General features: G+C 39.3%; 1 protein-coding gene across 4 annotated transcripts in view; it reads right to left on the reverse strand.

Annotated features, from left to right (window-relative positions):
• Positions 1 to 15773, reverse strand: part of KIAA1217 (KIAA1217 ortholog) — a 355102-nt gene that overhangs the window by 304008 nt on the left and 35321 nt on the right. The window contains exons 1-2 of one of the 4 annotated variants that reach the window (XM_064407743.1): positions 11614 to 11702; positions 10030 to 10136 (exon numbers count right to left, since the gene is read on the reverse strand). The exons of 2 other annotated variants lie outside the window; for them this stretch is intronic. The gene's annotated coding sequence lies outside the window, so the exon portion shown is untranslated. Of the gene's footprint in view, positions 1 to 1208; positions 1315 to 1412; positions 1440 to 10029; positions 10137 to 11613; positions 11703 to 15773 lie in introns of those variants that run through there. One more of the 4 variants, XM_064407734.1, reaches the window with a different exon arrangement.

Below are 15773 nucleotides of genomic sequence, written 5' to 3' on the forward strand. Positions count from 1 at the left end.
CCTGGAAGTTTTGCTGCTGACTACAAGTGGAGGCCTCCTCACACTTGCTCTTCAGCAATGTGGAAATAATTCCATCCCCAGGATGCATCCAGACCACACGGAGCCAAGCGAGAGAAGCAGCACCTCTGGTGCTTAGACACTCACATTCCTGCACTGGGACATGACACAGAAGTAAATACAAATGGAGTTTAAAGCATCTGAGAAGGAGAGAGGAAATTAATTCTCTGTACAGAGATGACTAAAGAGCTGCAATCCTACAAGGGTCTCCTCTTTCTCATAGGACCATGCTGTAAGTGGCTCTTCCCACCCTCTCTCTCCTCATCAGACTAAGGCTGCCCAGGATATACTGCTCCAGCCATTATTAAATATAAAATCAAACTCATCCTTCCTAGCACAGATCAACAACTAAAGAAATTACCTCAACAATACTCTCAAGTTCCTAGCAGTATCCTACTCAGTGTTTATGATCCATTACCCAAGTATCTCACCAACTATGTTGTCTCTTGCATATTTATTAACTATTCATGTTCCAAGCAATATTAACCTTAAAAAAAAAAAAAAAGAGTAGCAACATTTACACTTTTCCTTTCCAGAGTGCCTCCAGGCACTTGGCTAGAATTCAAACTTTGAATTTAGTGCTCTAAATTGTGGGGTGTTTTCCTATCAGGCTCCTATATTAGACTGCTGGCGCCTACCAACTCATAAATTTGTCTCTACTTTTTTAGTGTTTTTCGCACATCTTGTCTTAGCAAAGGTTCAAAAGTTCAGTAGAAAAATACTACTTATCTCTCTGTTTGCTGGAAAGTCTTATGACAGATAATGTCAAGAAATTTAACACAATTATGACAACTAAATTACACAGCACCACATAGATCTTGTAAGGTTCCAGAAAACATTGTAAGTAATTAACTGTTGTTAAGAGGTTTACACTGCCTCACCAACACATACTGAGACCTAAATCTCAACTGCTAATAAGTGCATCAGTAAATTTTGTAAGGAGTCAGACTGCATTACACCATGGGAGGATGTCACTTAAGTCTGCTTATTGCTTTCTTAATTGATAAAGGAGTATTAACAACTGATTCTTTACTAATCTATGCATCCTGGAGGACTTGGTAAAAGATTTTTCCATAGTACAAGAAGCCTGTTTCTCCTTCTGCCCCATCAATACCCACCAACAAAGGCACAGAGAGAAAATTCTAAAATACCTTTTCTTGGAGAAGATCCAAGTGTGGAGGGAAGCAAACACAGGGTTACAACCTTCTTCTGCTTGGAAGAAGTTATTTTTCTGTCAAGTGGGTTAGAATATGCCACCTGGAACAAAGGTACTTTGAGTGTACACAGAAAAGCATGCAATGCATGGGAAAAAGGAATAGAAAAAAAGCAATCCTCCTTAATGGACAACAAGTTACCTTCACAGATATTTTAAAGTGTTCTTGATTTACAAAAATAAGTGTGTGAATAAATCTGGAAAAAAAAAAGAGAGAAAAAGTTAATAAAATATACTAATAAAAATAGAGTGGCTGTCTCTACTGGATTTTCTTCAGTAAATGCCGGATATTATATGCAGAAATAAAACCTAGTCCACATTACTTTTCCCTCCTACTTCTTTCAAGGAATCTGTACAAGGAAATTGAGCAAAGAGTATCACCAAAAAATTCTTAATTAAATCAGTAAACACATTCAAGCGCCAAAATCAGTAATTCCCTATAATCAAGTTTTCCCTTTTACATTGGGCTAAAAGAAAACCACTTATCTAGACATAGAATATTTATTTTTAAATTCCAAACTCATGTGTACACTCCTAGCACTTGCATCTCTGAAACTCTACGAGCAACAGACTTGGGTTGGTAACAGCTGAGTGGTTTCCAACTTACACTCCTTCAAAAATTACCATCCACATGTACAAGTGTCCTACTGCTTCCTGGTGATGTAACTGCCTAAACAGGAGCCAATAGTACAGGCCAGATACTGACAAGTGTCAGTTAAAATAGAAAAAAGAATTAACCAACCAATTCTCCTAGGATAAAAAATCAATTGTTATCTCTTATTAATTAAGCTGGGACAGATTTTGTTTGTTTGTTGCCTTTTTTTTAAAATGGATTGGGATGGCAGGGCCAGGTTGTGGTAGCAGAGGGGCTACAGGGGTGGCTTCTGTGAGAATCTACCAGAAGGTTTCCCCATGTCCAACACAGCCAATTCCAGCTGGCTCGAGGATGGGCCCAGCACTGGCCAAGCTGAGCCCATCCGTGATGGTGGTGGCACCCCTGGGGAATCAAATTTAAAGAAACTGCTTGGAACTACAGCAGCCCTGAGAGGAGTGAGAATATGTGAGAGCAGCAGCTCTGCAGACACAGGGCCAGTGCAGAAGGAGGGGCAGGAGCTGAGGCAGGAGCCAGAGGAGATTCCCCTGGCCCATGGTGAGGAGCTGTGACCCTGCAGCCCATGGAGGGCCAGGGGGGAGCAGAGATCCCCCACAGCCTGTGAGGACCCCACCCTGGAGCAGGGGGATTCCCAATGGAAGCTGTAACTTCATGGGAAGACCACACTAAAGCAGGGTGGCAGAGCCTGTAGAAAGAGGAGTTCATGTTCGAGCAGGATTTCTGACAGAACTTGCTGTCTTGTGAGGGACCCATGCTGGAGCAGCCTGTTCCTGAAGAATTGCACCCATGGAAGGGATCCATGCTGGAGCAGAGTGTGAAGTCGTGTCCCTGGAAAAGACTCACACTGGAGAAGTCTGTGGAGGACTGTCTCCCATGGGAGGGAGCCCACAGTGGGAGGGGTCCTCTCCCTGAGGAGGAAGGAAGGGTAGAGACCATGTATGATGAGCTGACCACCGTCCCCATTCCCTATGTCCCTGTGCTGCTGGGGGGAGGAGGTAGAGAAAATGAGGAGTGAAGCTGAACCCAGGAAGAAGGGAAGGATGGGGGGAAAGTATTTTAAGATTTAGCATTTATTTCTCATTACTCTGCTCTAATTTATTACGTATCAAATAAAATCAAACTAATTTTCCTAAGCTGGGTCTGTTTTACCCATGACTCTCTCCTTGTTGTTATCTCAACTCATGATCTTTCGTTATATTTTCTCTCCCCTTCCTAGCTGAGGGGGAAAGTGATAAAGTGGCTTTGGTGGGTATCTGGTGTCCAGCCAGGGTCAACCCACCACATAAAATCCAGTCTTTTTACTGGAAAAAAATACTGTGAGAGTGGGTTTGTGACAACATTTTAAAGTTCCCCAGAAATCTTACAAAGGTAAAGGGAACAAAAAAAACCTCACACAAATGATTTGAGTAATTTTAAATTTATTCTATTCCTTCCTAGAATAACAAAACTAAATCATTGTTAGGGCCTATGGAAAGAGGCCCTAAAATGACATAATCAGTGTCACTAGTATGTTTCCCTATTCACTGAAAGAAACTGATGTTGAACATTAGGTTGAAAGTCTTTTGAGTGGTACGGTGCAAATACAAATATTTCGTAAAGTTTTCAATGACTCTTCATGGAATTATTAAACAATGTCTACAGTTATTAAAAAAGCAGTTTCAAGTAAGACAAAATGACCTTGAGTTACTACTTGATGAGCTACTGAGGAAAGCAAATTTCATTAACATAATGCGTTCACCTCAAAAAAAGGAAGCGCACACATATTTGCAGTAGTAAGCAATCCAGTTCCACTGAAATAAGGAAACACAATGTGAGTACTTAGGACTCACTCAGTAGAACTACTACCACAGTAAAAATTACTGAATGTCAGAGAAAGATCAAGTGCTAAAGCCAAAAGCATACACACAGTTCTAAAGGGAACAGGAAATAATACTCAAAAAATCTGGAAAACATCAAAAAGAGCTTAGGGGATGTAATACAAGCCATTAAAAAAGATAGCATGTATATTAGGATGAACTGAAAGACCATCAGTCTCTAAATGAGAGTTTTGATGATTTCAAGTCACAGGCAAACAACATCCTGAAGGAAAGCAATTGTTTTGTATGCGAAATGGTGGAAACAATTATCAGTGGTGCCTTGGCCCTGCAGCTGTAGGGATGCACTACACTCTTATTCACAGCCTTAAACACAAAGGATTAAAGCGACAGGAAAAGACAAAACTCCAGCACCAGGCAGTCATCTCTGAGTTAGTAAATTAAGCAATTTGTTCTGTGATCACAAGGACAGCCAGTGTCTGCAGAAACTCAGTTTGAGACTGAAGAGAGTAGCTGGCCTTTCATCTGCAAATTATGCAGTATTGTGCTGCCACATCTAAAAGACATTAAGTAGTGCCAAATCTCATTCGAGATGGTTCATCCTTTGCCTCTCTCCATGGAAATGCTATCCAATTTAAGTCACAGTCCTGTGCTTCTAGGACACTGCTGTGTGTGCACAGCTCCACTCACCCAGCACAGCACCCAGGAGCTGCTCCAGAGCCACCAGCAGAGACTGCCCCGCTGCTCTGCATCCTGTATCCACACTTCCTCCAAACACAGCCCTGAGCTCCACCTCCACCATGGATCTCACACCATAAAAGCAAAACAGAAATGAAAAAGCCACCCACAGGACTGCCCTTCCCCTCAAACTGTTCAAGCATTTCTACTTTAGAGAATACAAGTTCTTTTTTCTCCAGAAAGACTTTTCAGCCTACCTGTGAACAGAACAAAACATTGCAGACATTTCAAAGCAGAAAACTAAGCATAAACATTACAACTGATCAGTGTCTTTCCAAATTCAAGCTTATTCTTTTCACATCTGGAAAATTAAATCTTTTGGGATGGAGAGGTTTCTCCACCCTACAGCAGCTCATGCTTGGCCTACCTATGCTACCTACCTACAAAATGCATCTTCATGAGCTTTTATTGGCTTTCTTAAAGCATCTGAAGAGGGTACTAAAAGTTTCTCATTTTCTCAGGTTGTATGACATGATTATCTGTCCACCAAAGTACACATTGGAGTATAAAAGTGTCACCATGCACACCAGAGGTATGCACTGATAGAGGTTTTTGATCAATGTAAGGAGCCAGTGAGCAGTTTCCTGGGTCACACTTCTCCCTCTTCCATTCCTGTACTTCCTCCTACACTTGCAGTGCTCTTAAATAGAACAGATGCTCCTATGAATCCCACAAGAAGCTGTTAATATACAGTTAATTCTTTGCAACATATGGTAATAACAATACTCATTTGAAGTTAGCAGCTGCTGGCAAAGGTCAGATGACAAAGCCATTGGCCTCTGCATGACATCAGCTGCTTCTGCCCTGCTTCTTCAGTGGGTGGGGTGAGTCCTGCCTATGCTCAAGGAACAGCCTTGCTCTCAGGTAGTAATAGTAATTCACTTTAAAACTCTGATACAATTATACCAACATTTTTTTTTCCAATTTTTTCTCTTTATGTTCTTTTCTGGAGAACCAGAAGGGTTAGGCAGAAAATCTGCCCAAAGGCAGCATCTGTGTAGTCACAGCTGAGGAGAGAGCAAGGAGTGTGCCAAGCAGGGAATAGCAAAGGAGAGAAAGTCAGAGCAAGTTTAGCAGGGCTTGCCAGCCAGGTGATCCCACTGAACCACTGCTTTGCAGCCAGCCACAACCAGGAGGACAGTTATAGCAGGGAGCTGTACAAGCACAACCCAGAGCCAATGGATGAAGAACAGCAGCCTGGAGGACAGGACTGGAAGAAATACAAACACTACAAGATCAGGTGTGCAGCCTGTGTCAGTATTTTCAGACCAAAGCACTGCCTCACACCTGGGTTAGCAATGGCCCATCCATGTCCTTACCACCATTACTCCTGCTGGTGCCAACCATTCCCAGCACATCCCCAGGAGCAGGAACCTCTTCCTCTACATATTTTAATACATCTCTATTTTTCTATGTCTAGTAATTTTTCTACTTGCAGCCCTCCATGCTCTCACTGGCTGACACCCCCACATGTTGCTGTTTTTACAGCATTGGTGTTTGGAAACAGGCACCTACTCGCTTCCTTTCATTATTCAGGCAGGCAGTCTGACACTCTGCCTACCACTTGCCTCAGGATTTTCTGCTGAGGATTATTCAGCTTTTAGACTGTGTTGCAAATTTCCTGCTATGTCCCAGAGAATGCCAAGCCCTAGTAGTAACACACCAACAGTTTATTACTGCTATGGTTTGGCATTCTGTGTGATATCCATCAGTTGATGTGGGAAAGACTTTCCTTTAAATTTTACAACAGGACAGGACCTTGAAAGGCCCTCAATGACCTTGCGTGTTTCTGTAAGCTCCTTATACTACTCAAGGACTCCAGAATATCAAAAACAAGTACCCACTTACATTCTTGAAAACCTGTCCTGAAAGCAGAACTGGACATGGAAGCCCAGATTGCAGGCAGGACCATCCTTTGCTGAGAACAGATCTGAGCAAGACTTTGGGAACGGATTTGGTTCACAGGAAAGTTCTGCTGTCATGCAGATTCAAAATGCCATCTCTGATCTCCCAGGACTGGAGAAAGAACACAGCCCAGCTGTCAGAGGGCAATGAAGATCCAGATCTCTATGCAGTAGCATCACACACTACCTGCTGTGCTTTTACACCTCCATGGAACTGGCAGCACAAACTGTAGGATCCTGTAGCCTGAAAAATGAGGTTTCTTTTCTTATCTTCTCTCTTTCTGTGGTCCCTTGGAGAAGGGCATGGCCAAACACAGTGTACAGTGCAGAAAAGTCCAGCTCCTTTTGAGGAAGATGTTCTTAGAAGCATCATCCCAGCCAAACCTTCAAAGTAGCAGCCTTGTGTTTGTATGTACAGACACACAAACACCACAGCTACAGCCACTAAATTGGTGGCAGATAATTCCTCAAAAAGACAGGTAGACCCATGCTGAGAAACAAAAATGAAAGTTCCTGAGCATGTATTTTGGGTCCTAAATCTCTCTCATTCAAAGCTTTTGTCTACTCTGCACTTCAGTCATTTCAATAGTGCAAGAAAATATAAGAAATATTAAAAGATGTATTCAGGAATATTTCAGAATATGTCAAAATACTTTCATCAGTGTGTATTGTACAGAAACCTTCATATGCATGAAATTAAAAATGCTTCCCTCTGTTCCACACACTCCTTAGTTCACAATGGAAACACAGGATACCAAAGCTCCCATCTGCTTTTGCAGTGCTAGACCCTAAAATATTGGACATAGCTTAGAAAGGTCTGTAAATCTTTCATTAACAAGACCTTAATGAAAAAATAATCTGTATAATGAGCTAAAGATTCTCAAAATTACATACAAATTCCTACTGGGTTTTATTATTAGGTTTTACATCAAAGCCATCATATTATCAAAGCCATCTATCTTATGAACATTCTGAGAATAGCATTTCAATTATATATGCAGTCTACATAACAAAAAAAGTTAAGTGTATTTTTCATCTAAAGTATGTACATTTAATGTACAATCTTTCAAAGACAACAAGAGCACATACTTCAAAGAAAAAAAATAATAGACTTTTTCCTTTTCTGTGTTAGACTATTATGAAAATTCAAGCAAAATGAAAAAGGTATAGCTATCATTGCTTTTTACCTGGGCGATTTTAGAATGCATCAAACAACTCAAAAAGAGAGAAACATTCAATCTATGCTAAATGTCACAAAGAGGCTTAGTGCTCTGATGGGAGTGGGGGGGGATTTCTTGCATATTTTGTAGAAATAGCTTATTCCATTGAAAATACCATCTTCCTTTCACTCTATAAACTAACAGAAGTCCTAGGGCTATATGTTTAAGTACTGGTCCCCTTTAGGAAGGACACCTACAGATACATTGATGCTCAACCAAATTGTCACAAATTACAAAACCTGCATTAAGTTTATGTATATAAAAATTTGAGTTTTATATAACATGCAAGTTAACCTTATGCATAGAAAGGCACAAGAGCAGACCTGTTAGACACTGAGCAAACAAAAGTACTGCTATAAAATTGATTGAAAAAAGTGAAAACACATTAAACCTAAAAATGTCAACTTAGAAGAGCTTCATGCAGAAATTAATTCAAAGTTAGGGCACTTTGTAAAATCACAACTGAAGTACAATAGCAACCAAGAAACAAAGTGTTTTATGAAGCTCTTCAAGTCTCTGCATATGTTTCTACCAATTTTTATTGCAAACATCAAGAAGCACTAGCAGATTTCTTCAGCCAACAAAGAAAAAAAATTGGTGCACTAACTTACCTGCTTATATATACGATATTTGAATACAGAATATTCAGTTTCTTTTTGGATCTAGTTCACTTAGAAGTCAGGCCCAAAGGTGCCTAAAAGAAGCACTTAAGTCAAAACTGTATTTAAGAACTATGTGAACATGACTAGCTTCCTGAATATATGGGGCATGCAGAATTCCCACTAAAGCCAAAGAGCTTAATATATTTAAACAAAAACAAGGACATGTAAATAAGATGCACTCCTTCCAGCATTCACAGGCTAATGCTGGCCCTAACTGTGCATGTAAGGTATATTCCCTTCCATTTCCAGTTTTCATGTGACTGGTTCTGATATAGAGGTAAACTAAAGGAGACCTTGAGATTTAAAAGCAGATCACAATTAATAATTTTATTGTGGATACAAGTGTTTTTAAGGTAATAGAAATTCTATAACTCCTTCACAGAATTCACCCACAGGAAAAAGCACACATGCTTTGGATGGGAAAATTTTCTAACATTTTATAAAATTCCTCTCTTAATCCAAAATCACAGGTGAAAACTGCCTTGACTCAAGTAAATAGACAGATGAAGGCACACTTAAAACCATAGGAAGTCATCAAAAGAAGTTTTAGTGTCAAAAGGAAAAAGAAGAGATAAGGTCTGAAGGGAGAAAAAGATTTTTTTTATGAACACATGGTAAGCAGTTTAAGTTCCAAGAACCATAAAATGTTACCAAGGTCACAATCAGTACAATATTTTAAAATTTGCTGTGAGGTTCTCAGATTTGAGTATGGAATGTTACTCTTCACCTTCTCATATGAGCAGATTTCTAGACATGCTGGCATTGTGTTCCGATAATAAAGGTAATCTCAAGAAAGGGGAATAATTTTTACCAAAGACCTTCAAAACTCTGAATTACACAAGAATTAGCCTCGTGATAGGAGTCCAGTAGGGTTTGTTGTCCTTTATTTACTTTGCTAAAAAGAGTGAACTCACTAATAAACCCCTTTCCTCATCCCTGCTACTACCATAACAGTGAAGTTACATAGGCATGATTTCTTACCTTTAGGAAAAGCAACATAAGCAGAATAGTCATAAATCTTTTTATCCAGAAATGGCTACAACATTTTAAAATTACATTAAGAATCAAAGATGTATTTTTATGTTACAAATTAGTTTAGGATGTTTATCTGCCCTTCATTTAATTTACACATCTTGAGGTCTCCTAAATTAAAGCAATAAGTGCAGTCAATGATAGAATACTTTTTTAGATTATTATTTAAAGATTAGTAGTCTTAAATCTGGAGCTCTCTCTTGTTAGAAACGTTCTTATGACACTCATTACCAAGCTTACTTTAGGCAGTTAAGAAAATTAAGTCATCACTGGCATTGAGTAAAATCTTCATGTGGAAAAGGACACCTCTTAGTTCTATTGGATTTACCCTGGAGATGATCTACTACACATACTTCCTTTAAAGCATATTAAATATTAGTGAAAAAGGTAAAACTAGATGCTTGCAAAAAACATAGCAAGCACTTCTATGACTATCTTATGCTGTTAGCTTCCAATTTTTATGCCTTTTGCTCATTATTCCTCTATGTCACTCCTCAGCTTGGCTACAACATACTCATGTCCTACTGAGCATCTGACAACCTCTTCTGACAAAAAGCTGGTAAGTTTTGAGCAATAAACACCTAATGTACCAAACTGCATTCAGGGCACTCCAAATTCTTGTCATGTCATTCCAGCAGCTTTACTCCTCTTAATCTTTGGATGGTTTCCTGCTTTTTTTCAGACCTTCTATTTCCAGGTGTGCCGGATGAGAAGAACACAGACCTTCTGAAAACAGATGGTTTGACAGAGATTACACATTTCTGGGAAACTCTTACCTTCAATGGGAACTCACATCTCATTCCGAAAAACTTAAGGGTAAAATGTTTTAGGATGATCTCAAAAGATGGAAAGTATCCTAGGCAGCATCTTTTATTCAAAACACCTACAGTTAACACAAAGAATAACAAAAGTATCAGGATCTTATGAAATTTAAATAATGTGCTCTCAAGTTCACACACAGCTGTAGAGAAAAGTTATAAGCTAGAAAGAGTAGAAACACCTCAATCGGGCAGTAGGACCAGAGCAGGAAGCCCTCTGCAACCAGGCAGGAGTGCTCTGTAGCAGAAATGCCTCCACGGCTGTTTGTGTCTAGTTTGCCTTCAGAACACACCAACAGCACTGGCAATTACAGAAATAGTTTTTGAAATGTGAATATGGGTGCTCTGAAAACTGGACTGAGACCAATAACTCATTTTGCAGACGTCTAGCTAGTTATTTGGATGTTAATGTTCTTCAGCCAGTAAAACCAAGACTGCATTTAAACCAGTTCCCTAAGAGAGAATAATACCATTTCCTCACTGCCTACCTCATCAGCCACCTAATGCTTCCCAAAGCACTAAACATTTTCAAGTGCAAATATTGCTATACCTCCAACTGTTGCTATGCAACACTACATCTTATATTTCCTAGAAATATGATGAAAATTGGACTCCTGATCCTTAGCTTAACTACTATTACCCACCACCATATCATACATTATTAGGATTAATACTCATTGAGGAAACCAGGTTATAGTCCTCAACAACTTACTTACAGAATCCAGGCTCTACTCCAACATATTTTCACCCCTCATTTAATATTTGACTCTTTTTTGAACATAACCCACCCTGCAATTTTAAGAGGAAACCACCTGAGCTCTTCATTCAGCTATATTATAGTCATTTTCCTTCAGAATTACTCCCACAACAGTACCAGGCATGTCTTAGGGATAACTGTATTTTATGGTTATAAAAGTTAGTGTTGCTAGAATGCAAGAGGAGTAAGAGTACAGTGCACACACAAGGTTTATAATGCAGCCCTTCTCATACCTTCAGGAGAAGGAATCCCACCACAAACAACACCACACCACTCATCTTCAGGCATTCTGGACAATAAATCACCATATCAATCAGCATAACTTTCAGAAGCATAACTTTCTTTCGGCATAATAGCAAGAGGGGTTTTTTTTCCTTCCTAAGGCAAATTATTTGCTCCTCTGTAGACATGCAGACATATTTAGTGCCACTTCTGGGTAATCAGCTCTATCAGACAGATGGTGTACTTTTTGAAGCAAGTGACATGGGCTGTTTGTTTCACCCCAAATTGGGGCAATTCATTTTGATAAGAATTTAATTCACAGTTAATAGAGATTGTTGGCATCTGGTTTTATATGAATTGATTGCACAGAGAAATCAGGTCAGGATCAGCTCTGGGTAAGGAGACTGACAGATCCAACGGTGAACTCCTGTCAGTGCACATCAGCATGAAATGTAGCTAGCCAGGGTTTGACCATGCCCCAGCAAAGACAAGAGGATGTGTTATGTTTGCCCACACCAATGCATTTAAGAAAACAGTAGAAAAAGGAAAAGACTGGTAAATGCTTTGCCATTTCACTTGGGCAGGCACATCAGCAGCAGAGTCCTTTTCACCATGTCATACAGCCATGTTACTGGGTGTCACAGTGCCTCAGCTAAGAAGAGAGGAGTCAACAAGAAGTAATGACAAGACTGATACAGTTACACATAAAGTATGCATTAAAAAAATTAAAATTAAACCATTTTGGTATAGGAGATTCAATTTCTCAAAATATAATCAAATATCAGGATCACTGAAAGTTTTGAGGAATTGCACAACATTCACATTGTATTTACAGTAATTTCCAAAGCCATTTTCAGCAAATTGCTTCACCTAGTTTCTCTTCCTGGATTTACTAGGTGAGTGCTAATTACTTTGTCACATTACAAAGCTTGTAAGTGAAGCTGTCTTTGGGAGAAAAATCATCTCAGTTCAAGTTAAAACTGCAAATAGGTTTTGAGAATGTGAACAAAATTATTACCAGACCTCAAAATATTTACTTTCAGAATTGGCAAGTGCAGGGTACAAGACTACAAAACAGATGCATGGCACAGTAGATTTGTCTATCCTTTACATAATAATACACTTTATACATATTCTATTTTCTATTTAAATTATTGTATAGCATCTGGACTAGACCAATTGAAAGCAGAGTTATTACTCTAATACAAAATGGACATCTTCCTGCACACCTCAGCTGTTTTCTGACAATTCTGCTAGAGTCACAACCACAATAACAAAAATGGTTTCCCATTAATGAGAAAAATCAGTTCACCATTGAATAGTTTCATCATATAAAGTTCATTATTCACTGAAAATTAAGGGAGTCAGGTCCCCATCTTAAAAAATCAGCATCTAAAACCAGCAAGTTTATGCCGTTTACTGATTTTAAACTGTGCTCCCAAGCCTAAACACTGGAAAAAATATCTGACACAAGAAAAAGATGAGGTTTAGTAAAGGAAGTTCAGAGGGGTTTTTATTCAGTCATCACATATTCACATTTTTCAGTAATGACAAAGGCAAAGAATTATTGGTGCTCATGGAATTAATGCTACATCTCCCACAATCACAGGACTTGGAGATGAAACTGCAGATAGCAACACAAATTGGGTAAAATCCCAATAGCTACCAGAACTCAACCAAAGCATTTCAATATCCCCATCACAGCCAGTAGCCAATGGCCAGCTGCAGGTGACACCACACACCTTTGTGGCTTTGTGACCCCTTCACACAGCATTAAGTGGGCTCCACCACCACCTCTCCCTCCAAAGGTCCCATGGGATGGTTCATGGCCCAAGTTTATGGTCAAGTTTCTTTAAGCAGAAGAGCAGGAAGATTCATGTTCTTTCTAATGCATCTGGGAACAGGAGAGGAGGTCAAGGGGGGAAAGGGAAAGAACAAAGCCAGGAAAATAGAAGGCCTGCAAACTTTGTTGTTGTCCTCCTTCAAACACTGCAATATGCAGAACACTTAGAGGTCAAAAAACTCCAAAATTCCTGCAGACTGAGACTGAGTCTTCAGTTCCACTAAAATCTGGGTTTGCCTGAAGCAGTTATTAAACTTCAGCAGACAAAATAAAGGGAGACTAGAAAATTCAGTTCTTTTTTCTGGTGATCTGCACTTCTTTGGATTTTTACTTTAATGTGGAAATAGGAATTTTTGTATAGCTTGAGGTAACATTTGCTGCACAGAGAGCACCAATCAGAATGTTTTGCTCTTTTAAAAATAAGACATGAATATAACCTTTTTTAGGAAAACCAGTCAAATATGCCAATGGCATTGCAAAATTGTGTCTTTTTGAAACAGCATTGGGAGAAAAAAGTATTTTAAACTATTGTTAACTACCAAATTTAAGTTCTGTTTGACAGTAGGCAATAAAATCTAAATCTGAATTTTTGTACTAACTGAGGAAACAGTGGTGGTTTTTATATGGAAATTGAGGAAACAGTGGTGGTTTTTACACGGAAATTATTACAACAGGAGTTTGGAGCTCCTACCAAACATTTAAAATACAGAATGCATCATCATCTAGTACATTATGAGTAGAGAAGGATCCTCCTAACACTCAGCCTCGCTTCATACAGGTTTTGTTTTGAAGCATGTTACTCTGTACTGTACTTTGAAGGACATTGTAAAACCTGCACTTCATTACTAATGTCAAATTTAGCAAACTATTGTGACATTTCAAACATAAAAAATATTAATTCCTTTATGTGATAGTTTTATAGTAAAATAGCAGAAAGTAGCTGCTAATAATTTCTGATGTTTCATCAAAGTAAAACTTGTAACCCTCCAAAATCTTTTAAAGTATGTAAGTATGCAGTATAAGCAGCAAATAATCTCATCAAAAAAATGAAAATGGATGTAGAGCTCTGACAGCATAAATCTTCAAGTTAAAACTGCATCAGAGAAAGATGGGGGGGGGGGGCACATTTTATTTCAGGAATGCCTGGCAACCTTTCAGCAGCTACAACAAAAGGACAAGGCTCATTTTATTCCCATCTTCTTTAGCAATCTGTGAGTACCACTGAAGGCCTCTAACAATTTGTGCAACTGGGAGTTATTCCATCTTGCTAGTTAGCCTGGAAAATGCTTCCAAAGTGGGCCATACCCTTCTGCAGGGCACAGTGCTAAATCAGAACTCAAAGTCAAGCCCTACACATCTACTGTTTCATGGAGGTCAAGTTCAGGAAGGACTATTCAACCACCTAGTGTGAACTCCTGCATTGCATGAAACATTCCATTTCTCCCTCAATCCCACTTCAGACCCAATGGCTCTTAAGACATGCCAGAGAATGTTTGTCCCACAGGTGGAACGCCTGTGTTACACAGACAGCACTGATGGTGTAGCAGGGTGGAACACTGACAACCTGGGATCAGTCCCAGCACATGGATGAGCACCAGCATACCTGATTTGCAGAAGGGAACATTCCTTCTAAAGTCCCAACCTTAGGACCACATGGGTAAGAAATGTCACATCTTCACAAAAAGCAGAGTACTCTGTACAGCCTCCAAGCTTTGACTGCCCCTCAGAGCATCTCTGCTGCTGGGAACTTCTGTAGCTTCTGAGAACAGCAAGAAAACCCAGACAGAAACCCAACCCAAATATATTTGGCCAACAACACATCAGTTGCAGTAAATCCTGGCTTAGGCACCTGAATCCAGAGGCACTCACAGACACTAAGCACAGAGCCACGAGGGTGTAAGCACATTTGGGGAAGCAAGCAGTTCTGTTTTCTCTGTGGCCCACCAGAAGATGTGCAGAGGCTCAGATCACAACCCACAGGGCAACTCACTGCTGCTGAAAGGAGTGCCACGACTTAGCAAGCTTAGCAGTGCTTGCAACAAAAGGCCACAAATGGTGAATTCAGAACTAAGCAGATAAAAATGCCAATAGAAAGGTTTATTCTAAAAGAGTGCATTTCTAATATTTGTGTGCTATTTATGTTGAAACCCAGTGGAAAACTGCAAAAGAAAGTCTGTATTAGGAAAAACTTAACTTCATAAATAGTAAAATCACAGATATCTCTACAAGTACTCACACAAGAATTCATTGTGATTTAAGCCAGATTAAATATATGAAGCTAAACAATACTAAAGAGTGTAATTATTCAAGGATTATATAACAATTATTTACTAACTTTTAATACTCCCATTTTAAAAAGTGAAAAAAAGAGAAAGAAAAAAAAGGGGGGCAGGGGAAAAGAACAAAAGGGAAAAAAAAGACTAAGTAAATAAGGAGTGAATGCAGCTTTGCATCATGAAGTTTGAATGGCAATCTGTCCACTGGTTTTCATAATCAGAACAAACTTGTTTTTTCCTTCAGACTGTTCTCACATTTCTCTCATGCTTCACACAGTATTACAGTGACCATTACTGTAACCATCACTTTTGCTAAATGAAAGAGCAATACAGGATTCTACCACTGGGAATATAATAGACTAAAAAAATTAGGAAAAAACCCAACTGCAGCAAAATGAAACCAACAAAAAGACTGCAACACCCTTTCAATTGCTAAGCATTTTTCTTTGTGTCCTGCCTTAGGTGCTGTTCAAATCCCTCTGAACATCCTGCCATCTCCATTCACCTTCTTTCAATTGACAAGGCAATTTTGCACAATTTGGCTATACAGGATCTTCTCGCTTCTGTTTATTCACTCTCCTCATTTTCTGGGGCTCCTGGACAG

Source organism: Passer domesticus, chromosome 1, assembly GCF_036417665.1.
Source record: "Passer domesticus isolate bPasDom1 chromosome 1, bPasDom1.hap1, whole genome shotgun sequence".
In the NCBI taxonomy this organism is placed as follows: Eukaryota; Metazoa; Chordata; class Aves; order Passeriformes; family Passeridae; genus Passer; species Passer domesticus.